The sequence below is a fragment of the Rattus norvegicus genome, chromosome 9 (genome assembly GCF_021556685.1).
Source record: "Rattus norvegicus strain SHRSP/BbbUtx chromosome 9, alternate assembly SHRSP_T2T, whole genome shotgun sequence".
Lineage (NCBI taxonomy): Eukaryota > Metazoa > Chordata > Mammalia > Rodentia > Muridae > Rattus > Rattus norvegicus.
The window spans coordinates 88,188,729-88,201,692 of NC_141542.1; the positions used below are offsets into that span (position 1 = coordinate 88,188,729).

The following is a 12,964-nucleotide window of genomic DNA, read 5'->3' on the forward strand; positions in this document are numbered from 1 at the left end:
AACAACAAACAAACAAAACACACCTGTGCTAAACATCCCACAAAGCTTATTGACCAATTAGAACTTCTGTGATTGTGGGAAACTAGAATGTTACAGGTTGGGGAGCTAAATTCTACTGAACTAGCTTTAACCCCCTAAATTGCCATTTATAACCACTTGTGTGGGTAATAAAGTCCTTCCGGTGTGACCTAACATACCTGGGACTGTTATGTAAATTTTTTGCAATGTACAAACAAGACCCCTGACCTCCACCAACCCAAAGACTGAAAATGTCATCACAGAGTACCTGACGCACAATTTTTCTACTTGGCTGTCACACACCTGGCTGTTTTCACAAATGTATTTTAGAAGTGTCTTGTTTACAATTTTCTCTGGTTTGTTACTATAAAAATGTTCATGAAACTCTTAGTGCCTGGGAACACAGTATTTGTGGTGACCTGCATCTGTGTTCCGAGGCTGCGGGCGGTCACATTTGACTCCAGAATAAACTATCTCATATTCACATTGAGCAGAAAGATAGCTATGTTCTTGCATTAACACAGTAAGCGGTCTTTGTGAATAGAATTAATAAATTGATCATTAAGGTCAAAACACATGGATGTTTATTAGACTTCTACGTTTTTTAAAGCAAAAAGATTAAGACATTTGTCATCATAATCAAATGAAAGGAATTTTTGTTATTGCAGGTTGAACATACATTTGGGATACACTATTTACACCCCGTTGGCTTTAAGACCCTGAAAACAGCTATATCTACCAATATTTCTAAGAATCATTACTCTTTTTAGGTATTAATAGCTTTAAATACAAAGCTGTATCACATTTTGACAGAAGGCCACCATCAAATGTGTGTGAATTAGGCCTGCACACAAACCTAGCCTGACAGCAGATACCAGGGCAAGAAGAGAATTCATTCCAGTTTATCATTTAATACTTTGGGGGAAGCACTCTGCTGGAAGACTTTTAATGTTCTTTTTGGTATTCAATCACAGAACTGTCTGAAGAGGATGTTGTGATTTGGGTAATAATTTTCTCAAACACATTTACATCCCTAATTTCTTTTGGAGTTGAGTCAATCAGCATGCGATTTGCAATGCACCTGGAGGCAACTTGTTGAAGGTTTCTTTTTTTCTTTCTCTTTTTTTTCCTTCCCTTTACTTTCTTTCCAGAGAGTTAAGAACTACTCAACATCCATTTTCACTTGAACTGCCTGTAAATACCTCCCGAAATCCCCACGCTCTACAGAGGAAGAACAAAGGAAAAAGCCATTTTCAGCTGGTGCTTTGTGCTCTCTGTATTCTGCAGGCTGGAGAGCAGAGCAGAGGAGACTCAGCTCTCCCTGGAGTCTCTCTCTGGAATGGAGAGAAGAGGCTGTTTTCACACGTGCAGATGCAAAGAGCCCCAGCAGCCATGCTTCAGGGATACTGCCTCACTGATGTCCCCTTGGTCATTCACTCATGTGGTGACTGAAAAAAAATGGAACAATTAGTTTACTCTTTAATGACTAATTAAGCATTTAACATTCAAATTCTCTGTCTTGATTATATTCCCTCTCTTTCCTGGTGGACTCTGAGATCCTAAACCTTTCTCCCAGTTCTCATGGCAAGACATCATATCCAGACTGGATACAGAGGGGTTTCTTGAGGAAGAGGAGGAAACCAAGAAGGGGGTGGGAAGGATAAAGGCAAAACCCATCATGTGTTTTTAGTCCATTTCCTATGTTCGTGGCACAATGCCACAGACTGGGAAAGTTTTAAAAAAAATAGATTAGCTTTGACTTAGGTCTCTAGATGTTTGTGGTAATGAATCCTAATCATCACGACTCTGTAAATTCTCCTGAGGGAAGAGAGTCTCGATGATGGATTGATTGCCTAGATTAGGGTGGTCTGAGGGAGATTGTCTTGACTTAACTGAAGGGGAAAGACCCAGCCTAAAGTGGGCTTGGTCCCCTGCACTGTATGAGAGTGGAGAAATCCATCTGGGCACTAAGCATACATGTGTACACGCATGTCTCTCTGATCTTGACTATAGGTTCGCCTAGCTGTTTCAAGTTCCTTCTGTCTTGACTACAATGAATACAAAGAATACTTCCAATATTCTGGAATTGTGCACTAAAATAAACCCTTTCTCTCCTAAGTGGCTTCTGTTGGGATATTTGACCAGAGAAACAGAAGTTGTAAGAGATCACTGCTGGCTACAGCCTTCTTGTTACAGGGTCCAGAGGCAATGTAGGGTACCACATGGTACCAAATGTGCACGTTCTCTAGACCTTCTCACTTCTCAATCATGACAAACTTATCTGATCCGTAATGACCTACAAAGGACTCATCTCCAAACAGTTGTTTCTAACCCAACAGGAATGTTTGAAGGAGACATAGCTAAGCCAAAGTTCTTGTAATATGCCTTATCACCCCTATTTCTGTTCAAGTATCTATGTGATGTGACCACTGGCTATCTTTTTGGCTTCAACACAGACATGAATTTTGATGTCTGATGATTCTAGCACAGTTTTTCATTCTAAGACTGTGTTCTTCATTTCCCTCTTGCCCCTGTCTTGACTCCTGCTCATCCCTCCCCTTGATCTCTCAGCCTATTTCAATCTTGTCCATACTTAACATGTAATCTCAAGTCAATAACACATTAGCCTTTTTGCTTCTGACTCCCACCTAAATAAAACTAGATGAGACTTTAATTACTCATCAGAGCTGTCCGAGAAAATAGTGAATTTAATTCATGGGGACGGAAGATGGTGACCTGGGGATGTAAACTCAGGAAATAATGAAATGAAGATGGTTCTACCCTTCCCCAGAAAGGAGAGAAAAAGACTGAGAAGGAGGCTATAAATACATGGCCCTCACAGAAACAGTCAGTGGAGATACCTTGCAATGCTCAGTCAAGAGATAATCAAGAATAGAGATACTGCAAGCCAGGGAGATGGCTCCATGGATAAAAGTACTTGCTGTGAAAACCAGACAGCCCAAGGACACTCCATAAAACCCATGTAAAGATGAAAGGAAGGAGACGACTCTACAAAGTTGTCCTCACACCCCCACATAGTCCATGGTGTATGCAAATGAACCCCACACACAACACCAATCTTACATTTTACTTGCACTAACTTCACACTAACACCGTTTTGTGTGGTATAAGCATTACCTGCTGGTGTTAATTCCAAAGATGGGAGGAGAAAGACCACTAATCCAAATCATCATTAATTTAAGTTAATTTAATTGGTTAAAGTAAACATTTTTATTCATGTATGTAGGCTGCCCCTAAGGTGAGGTTTTCGTGGTCAGCATTGGATGTGAGAAAAGCAAGACTTTTCTAGCTCAGGGGTAGAGGGGTTCCAAATGGGGGATTCGATGAGCAAAATAGTTGAGATTACAGAAGCAGGACATCATAACAAGTGAGTCCTAATGGCCTCCTGAAACGAAGACCTGGTTGTAAGATGAGTATAACAAGGTCGTCATAACAACAAGGAGCTCTAACAAAGCAGTTAGAGGTGGTAATTCAACCTTCTGAAACAAAAGTAGGGTTGCAAGATGGTTATAAACAACTTCTTAAAACATAGACATCATTGCCATTCCTGGAACAGGCAGCACAGAGCCACTGGTCGTTCAAGATAGAGGTGGCCTAACTCTCAAGGTTTAATCATGAACAGGAATGAACCTTATTGTTTTTACTATCAGATGGCTTTGAAAACTAAGGTGGAGGCAGGTTGGTTCTTCAGTTGTGCCAAGTCGAGTGGTCTACAGAATCCCGGTAACTTTGAAAAATTACCAATCTAAGCATTGCTATGAAGAATTGTGTAAATGTATATAACATCTACAACCAATTGACTTTATGTATACGATTGACTTTAATGCTATGAGTGGGCCGCAGCCAAGTAGGTGAAGGAACTCCTAGAATTGAAGATTTCTTAAGGAAGAAATTATGACAAAACAGTGTAGCATTAATTCCTGATTGAGTTCTTAGCATACCCATATATATACACACATATATGCATGCACATATATACATGTAATAAATATATTACACATATATAACAAACCCATTCTGCCAACCTTCCAATTCACAGATTCAATATTCTCTAATTTGTCTACTTGTAAAATTACCTGTAACACCAAAATCATTGCTTTTTGGTGGTTTGTGGACAAGTGAGAGCTTGAAATTCCACCCTGCCTTCTCCCACTACCCAAGAGAATGAGAACCCAGGAACAGTGGCATTTCCAGATCAAGTTCCCCCTTTCTGTCATTGACTACAGCTCTGCTGGACGATGTGAGTGCCACTGGTTCTAGAGGTGGCTTTAGAAACCCAAGCATTATTTTCTGAGGAAGAATGAAAAGACACAAATCCAGGAGTGAGCAGACAAAATCCAAGTGTCCTGAGAAGTACCTGATAGATATGAAGACAGCAGCGAAAGAAGCTCACTCTTTATTTCTGTGAGCCTTGCCTGGGCACCTAGCCAAGGGCTTGGTGTGCAGCCAATGCTACAGATACATTGGATAAGACATGAGTCATCCAGTAGCATAACCAGGGAGGGGGTATCAACCACGTCTATGTCCTTTTTGATGTGTCTCTCTAACACATCTGTTTAAAGGTATTCACAAAAGGGAAGAGTTCTGAAAATATTTTTACATTTCCTTGAGAGACAATCCTTTTCCTAGAACTACATGAAAAAAAATGTAAAATTGTTAGTCATTTACTAGAAATTGTGAGAGATTATTCTAACAGTAAGCCAGAGGAAATTTCATATTCGACCTAAACAACTTCAAGAAAAAATAAATGTACATTGTCAAATTGGAATTCTCCCAATTTTTCTCTTTCTCAATTCTTGACACCTTTCTGTCTCTGTCTCTCCATCACACACTCACTCACTCTTTCTTTCTCTCTGTCTCAATGTCTCTTTCTCTTTAAAAATAAATGGATTCATATGTACACACAGTTACTCTTTCCATTAAAAAATAATTCTAGGGCTGGAGAGATGGCTCAGCAGTTAAGGGCACTGGCTGCTCTTTCAGAGGTCCTGAGTTCAAATCCCAGCAACCACATGGTGGCTCACAACCATCTGTAATGAGATCAGATGCCCACATCTGATATGCAGGAAGACAGGGTACTCACACACACAAAATAAATAAATAAATCTTTTAAAATTATTTTAAAAATAATTCTATACTCATCCCAAAATTCTAATGTCAATAAATAAATACCCAGATGCAGGAAAACCTAAACTATACTTTTGTTTTCCAGGATTTGGGGGTTTTTTTGTTTGTTTGTTTGTTTAGTTGATTGTTCCTTTGCTTATTTTTGGAGACATGATCTGGCTGAATTGTGTACAATGGCCTCAAACTTGCAATCCTCCTGCCCCAGTCTCCCAAATAGCCAGAACTATTAGCACACACTATTGTGCTCAGGTAAACTATAGCTTTAAGTATATTTCCCACAAATTGTCCATTAACCAAGGAAAAACACTTACATGTAAATACAAAAACAGTCATTTGTAGAGCTAAAGTTTAGAATGGTACCTACCTTCTAGAAGAATTATTCCAGTCTCACCCAAATTTTAGAGCACGAAATATTTAATGTGTTCTTAAAAATTCTGTAAGTACAGTTTGAGGCAGCCAGGAAAGGCTGGGCTACACCGTCAGGTACTTGAATTGCTCAACTTGAAGGAATAATTACTATCACCACAGGATCAGGCTTGGGATGCTTAGCATAGATCTTTCACCAGCACCTCAACCTGTCTTCCAGTCATATTTCCTGCTCCGCCCCCTCAGAGAAGCTTCTCTGGAGCCACCCAGATTATTCATGATTTCCCCAATGGAGTGGGCTGTGCTCTGACTTGCTGGAATATCTCTCCACTTCCTGCTCTTCTCCTTGGCCTGTTGCTGGCCTCTTATGGCCAAACACTTATTCTTCAGGAAGCAGCTCAAATGGGCTGTGAAGAAACCCCTGATCCTCTTGCCCAAAGCAAATCAATCAGACAGACTCTTATGGGCGAAAGCTTTTGCACATTCCATTTGGTAGAACTTTCTCCAACTTGGCAGTGTGTGCACCACTTAAAGACAGAGGAATGCAGCCTGTTTGCATGCAAGTTCTTCGATGACGATCATGGGACCTTTCTTTTTAAATTTTTGTTTACTTATTTTTATGTACACTGGTGTGTGGCCTGCATGTACGTCTCTGCACCACATTCATGCCTAGTGCCTGCTAGGGCTGGAAGAGGGCATTGGATCCCCTAGGTAGGGCCAGAGTTACAGATGGTTGTGAACCAGCATGTGGGTGTTGGGAATCAAACCGGGGTCCTCTGGAAGAGCAGCCAGTGCTCTTAACCACTGAGCTGGCTCTCCTGCCCCTTCCCTTTCTTTCTATTAGAGCAATACCAATGCATCTTTGGACAGATGTAGTAAATATTAGAATTATTTGTGATTCTAAAATGACTTAAGAGCATTTAAAGCAAACCAACGAAAAGAGATCTCTCCCCAAGGAGATTAGGGAGTGTCAACACACACACACACACACACACACACAGACACACACACACACACACACAAATGGAAAGTTAGATATAATCATATGTTGCTGCAGCATAAATATTCTAAAGTTTTCTTGAAATAGGTGCACTACATGAAAGCCATTCTTGTGAACTGAAGATGAAAAGTAGCATCCTAGGTTTGAGGAGGACAGAGACTGGCACTACTGTGGAAGAAGAGAAAGACATGCAATTTAAACTGTGAGCCATCTGCACCGAACACGGGTCTGTGGGAGGAACTGAGTCAGAGTTTCATGAATAGGAGGTTCAATACACACACACACACACACACACACACACACACACACACACACACACACACACATATATATATATATATACATATATATATATGTATATATATATATATATATTGGAAGGCTAAGGTTACAGCAGAGAGAAGACGATAGAAACTGTCTGCAGGAAGCTGTATTCAGAGATCGAGCCAGGCAAGTAGCCAAAGGCATCTGGAAACAGGAACAGGGTGACAAGCCAGAGACTATAGTCACAGGTAGGAATCCAGAAGACTGGCAATATAGTTTGAGTGGATGAGAAAGCACCAAGCAAACGAACAAAACAGAGTGGGGCTTAGTGGGTCAATCCCCAACATCATTAGTTTAAACAGACAAAAAAAATTTTTTTTAAAGGGTAAGAGATAAAGTCTGGAATGCAGGTGTACAATGGAATATTTATTTATCAAGGCCCGGAGTTAAACATAGTCACCATCAAAAGGCATAGTGCTGAAAGAATAAGATTTTAAATTATCCCTCCACTGACCCTGCTGTGAGGACAAGTGCACCTCACAGCAAAGAAAATCATTACATGTTTTGGGGATGTGGCCTGGCTATAGCCACCACAAACCATCTGGCCTCGATAAGGCCTGACTCAACAGTCCTGAGAAAAACGAGAATTAGGGTCAGCCTGCCCCAGGAGCAGGGTAGCCTAAAGTTGAACTGAGCCCAAGTTACAAACCAATGAAATTGCTTTGTGTGACTGTTGCCAACTGTCTATGTAATTTTCCCTATAAATCCCTTCCCCTAATTGGGCTCGGGGTCGACTCCTCTGTCTCCTGTGTAAGATATGAGTCGTCCCCAGAGCTCTGGTTCCTCAAATACACCTCTTGTTTATTACATCAAGATCGGTTTCTCGTGAGTTCTTGGGGGGTTGCGTCGTCTCTAGATTTGAGTGGGGGTCTTCCCCACCCCAGTGTTCTTTCAGTGCCAAGATGAACCAGCAGAAGAGCTAAAGAGTGACTTTGCCATCGGAGCCTGTGACTGAGCGCTCCTGGAACTGTCCCAGATGGAGTGAAGAGTTTAGTGAGGGTAGGCAGCCAGAAAGATGGAGGAAGGGGTCAAAGGCAGAGAGCAGGATGCTCGCAGAGAAGGCTGGGCACTTCCGCACACACTATTGAGTATCTGGACTTTGCGTCTTCAAGATGATCGGTGACATAATGGGTACTGAAGGGAGGAAAGAGGATCGGAGCGATCTGATGACGTGGATGTCCTGCAGGGAAAGATACTTTGAGTCACTAGAAAAGGGAACAAAGGCAGAAACATTTCAGAGAAAAGAGTTGCTGATTCATGGGTGACCAGTTCTGACATTGTACCTCAAAGACTGCAAGGGAATTGAAGGGAGAAAGAAGAAGGAAAACGCTGCAGGTCTTTTAAGTTGGAAAGGAGATGATGACGTCACAGTGTAGTTCGTTGCAGCAGCACCCTATGCCCCAAAACCATTTTGATCCTGGCTAAATACTTTACGCATTTTCTGGTTCTCCTTGTCAACACTTGGGTCAGCAAGGCTGACTTTCTTGAGTTTCTGTAAGAAATGTGGCAAGTGACAACAGGACCCATCCATGAACGTAGGCCCTGGGGAAAGCGGTGTGAGAACAGGAAGTAGGGTGACTGCCCGAAGCAGGTGACGATGACGTCACTTTCTCTGGAAAGGGGTTAAAATTACAATGAAAATAATACAGTGGTTTAGAGATGGAAAAGAGAACACTAGCGTGAAGAGAAGGGTTAGGCAAGACTTCATGACCAGAGCGAAGCTTCCTCTCCTCACCTGGAAGACAGTAAAATCCTTGAGCCATGCTCACTTACAGGGTCGTAGTTTGTCTGTTGGAAGTGAATAAACTCGATCAGTCAATTGAATTTCCCTTGGTGAATATGAGCTCTCTGATTTAAAAATAAAAAATAAGTTTCTTTTTGGACTTTATTCCATTAAGCCAGTTTGACTCTTTGATTAATTTTCTATACAGCGCATTTCATATTTTCCTATTTTTATCTGTAATGTAACTGATAATTACTTCTATCGAGATTGATTCTTTCCAACTTAAATATTACTCTGAAGCTATGATTATTCTATTGGATTTCCTCAGAACATCATATTTTTCCAATTATAGCTTCTGAAGTGGCGATTTTTCTCTGGTAGCTCTTCCCTGTAACAAGCCTGCTGTCCTCCAGTCAAATGTAAAACACCCTAGACTCTGTCAAAAGGATCTTACCTGACACTGGGTTTTTGTTACTGAGAAACTGACAGAAAAGATGGAGTTTCTGTGGCATATTATACAGTTTCTACTAACTCCAGTTTCTCCTAGTCTTATTCGATGTGCTTCTTCCGTATGCTTTAATCTTTCTGTGTGTTACGATGTACACATGTTTACATGTTCATATGTGTGTGGGTCCACATGTGTGCATGTATATGTGAAGGCCAGAGGTCAATGGCCTTCCTTTATTGCTCACTGCAGTATGGAAAATGTCTTTCATATTTATTTATTTTGTGTGTGTGAGTGCGTTGCCTGCAGGTATGCCTGTATGAGATGGCTCACGCATAAAGGTAGTTGTCCCAAGCCTGACAAACTGAGTGTGACAGAACCCACATGGTAAGAAAATAGGGGGTTGGGGATTTAGCTCAGTGGTAGAGCGCTTGCCTAGCAAGCGCAAGGCCCTGGGTTCGGAAAAAAAAGAAAAAAAGAAAAAAAATAGAATTGACTCCTACCCAGTGCCCTCTCACTCTCCGACAAGACTTGCATGTGTGCCTCCCACACCAGTAATAAATAAATGAAAGGGAGGGAGGGAGGAAGTCTCCCCAGGAAGTGATGTCATTATTGTTTATATGGAGTATAATGAGCACATAAGGCTACATTTCATAATAAAGTGAAAATACATACAATAAACACACGCAGAGAGAAACTTTTTACAGAAAGAAACATGTGAAAATGGCCCAGAACGTGAGAACAATGTTTGTTCATCTGAACCTGCACAGCTAGGTATTTCCGGAACCCCAGGACCCCTTTTGTGCCCTTTTCTGTTTTAAGCTGGATATGAAATATGCGTGAAACCTGAACTCCAACACTGAACCATGAGTCAGCGGAATCTGATAAATGAGCACACGGGGAAAAATCACACGTTTTAATTCTAAGTTAATCCCCTGGAAAGTTAGAGCAACTCCCTCAGCTGCCTCACAAACACTGAATTCAATTCCACGCATCTGCTATCTTGTGGGCTCCGTGCTAATCACTCCTGCTCTTCGTGGAAAAGTAGAAGTTTGTGGGGTTCTTCAGAGAAGGGCATTCTAGGTCAGGAAATAATCAAGACAAACCCAAAATTCTCAGAATGCAGAGAAAACCTACCCCAAGGATACCCCCAAATAAGTGGGTGACATTGTGAAGATTTAACAGAAACCGAGAAAGGAAGATTCCTCACTTTTCTAGGAGTTGATCTTCGGGACAGTAAACAAAGCCCACAGTAACAGCACGGGGCTGTGTGTCACAGCTTGGATTCCGGTAAGTATTCCTGAATGGGGGTGCGGGAGGGGCAGAGGCTGGGAATTCTGAGTTCAAAGCTAGCTTGGGCTACTTAGAGAGGTTATTTTTCAGTAAACAAAAATGAAAGCAAGCAGACCGAGAAACAAAGACCCTCAGCAATGAAACCAAAGCTACTGAGAGTCTGCGCACACACGACGAGGCGCTGACCTCAGTGGCCACACTTTATGGCTGTTCAAAGAAACAGGGATGGGAGTGTCTGGGAAGGAACTCCGCCAGGCTTTCTGTTCTGTCCAGGCTGAATAACCCTGCAAGTATTTTCTTGGTGGGGCGGGAGGGAGCGAAGCAGTGACTCTGATAATCTCACAACAGTCCTAGGAAAGCAATATGCATCTCTTATCAACCGGTCCCTGTGAAAATATAACTCTAAGATAGTTCTGCAATTTCGCTACTGCAATATAGAATTAATAAATATGTTAAACAGGTAAAGGGTGGAGGTTACTTAAGGGAACTAGGGTGTGAGTTCCTTACATAGTCTTTTCTATTTTAACATACATGTATATTTATATATTAGCCTTTATTGTAGATCTCTTTAGAAATAATGTAAGCCTTGATACCTCAGGCATTTTATGCAAGTCATTTATATTATTGACCACATTTTTATGCCATGACCCTCTCTTGAACTTCATTTGTATAGATTTTCAACATATTGCATAATATAGCACCTACCTGTGGAGGATTAACTGCAATATTCTTCTGAGTTTGATGGGAAGAATTGTGTAACTAGTACTTTGCTTCAGGTGAAATGTAGATTCCTGCTTTCTTTTGAAGTTTAAAGTAACTACAGATCTGGACGCTCTTTCTAATGATTCATCCTGCTCTTTTCTTCCTCTCTCTCTCTCTCTCTCTCTCTCTCTCTCTCTCTCTCTCTCTCTCACACACACACACACACACACACACACACACACATACACACACACTTCTTGTGCGTAGCTTGATAGTTGTTGGTTGGCTAGTCCTATTCAAACCTTAAAGCTAATCTGAAAGTTCATATAGGATCTGTGTGTATCAAATTGCCTGGATATAGAAAATTCTTGGATGGTGAGGCAAATCCTGCTTAACTGATACTTTAACAAATAATAAAATACTTTAGAGATTGCTGGAATGGCAGATGCTATCAAGTTCAATCATTATATTTTACATATAATCAGTACATGACTTCAAAAGCACCATGAGCTAATAATAAACAGCAAAAAAAAATCTGAAGGAGAGGGGTTGGGGATTTAGCTCAGTGGTAGAGCGCTTGCCTAGGAAGCGCAAGGCCCTGGGTTCGGTCCCCAGCTCCGGAAAAAAAAGAACAAAAAAAAAAAATCTGAAGGAGAGAGCCAGAGATAATTCGATCCTGGAAGCTTTTATACCAAAACACTTGGACAAATCCAGCCCTTCCCACCTTAAAGAAGTGGCCTTGTGGAAATGCTTCTGCCTCTTGAGGGAATGGGAGGGTGGGGAGAACAGAAATCTGTCCTGGGATAGTTAACAGACGCCTGACACCTCAGACAGTTCCAAACCATACATACCCGGTTTCCTTCTCTATATTCATACCTATAGTGAAACTTAAAGATGGACATGAAATGATATCAACAGCGAAGCTAAGAATAAAACAGAATTATGGGGAGACAAGACAGCAACTGTTATTTCAAACGCACGAGCTGTTGGCTTCTAGAAATTTCTATATGAATTTTTCAAACCATGCTTGACTGTGAGTAACTAAAACGATGGAAATTGCGATGAGCAGAGGCTACTGGATGCAGCTGATTGTCCAGGCTTCCTTGCGTGTATTCTCTCGAAGGCCTGTGTGAGGTGCTCTCAGAGAGCACAGCTACTTGCATACCCTGAAGAATGGTCCCCTTCTCTGCAAGGCCATCTTCTCCCAGGAGCACCCGGTGAAGAAGTGGACACACTCCTAGCCTAACCCAAATCAAGTCAACCTGAGTGATCAGTGTGGTACCGAGTGTCACTGATATATTGTCCTCACTTCCTGCTTTTCTGTTTAGCCTAATGCTCCTCTCCTAACCCTCTCTCCCCACCTACCCTCCCTCCATCCCTCTCTCCCTCATTCCCATTCCCCTGTGCATGTGCCTATATATGCATACACACACATATGTATTTAATAATCTTTTCTACACAGGAATTTTAATTTAATTTTATTTTTTTTTTGCTTTGACCTTGAACTTGTGGTCCTCCAGCTTCAGCTACCTGAGTTGTAGAATTAACATGTGCCAACATCCTCAGTGGGATTTTTATCTTTAACAGCAATTTAGCATGAATAGACTATCTGGACAAATTCTCTTCATGCTTTACCTATACAACATAATTTCAAACCTATAGAATATTTTTGGTCTATATCATTTAAATAAATAAAAGCTTTACATTTTTAATAATTATTTATTTTTACACTCCAGATTTTATTCCCCTCCAGTCCACCCTCTGACTCTTTCACATCCCATACCTCCTCCATGCCCCCCGTCTCCATGAGGATGTCTCCACCCCACCCACCCCATCAGACCTCTATACTTCTTGGGGTCTCCATTCTCTTGAGGGTTAGGTGCATCTTCCCTGACTGAACCCAGACCCAAGAGTCCTCTGCTGTATATGTTTTGGAGGCCTCCTC

At 41.4% G+C, this 12,964-nt stretch overlaps 1 long non-coding RNA gene across 1 annotated transcript; it reads right to left on the reverse strand.

Moving 5' to 3' along the window:
- Positions 1-579: 579 nt before the first annotated feature.
- Positions 580-5,824, reverse strand: LOC148003777 (uncharacterized). Its single transcript, XR_015629974.1, has 2 exons — positions 5,531-5,824; positions 580-1,466 (listed from the first exon to the last, which is right to left on the reverse strand). It is a non-coding gene; the product is annotated as an uncharacterized LOC148003777 (long non-coding RNA).
- Between the last annotated feature and the right edge of the window lie 7,140 nt (positions 5,825-12,964).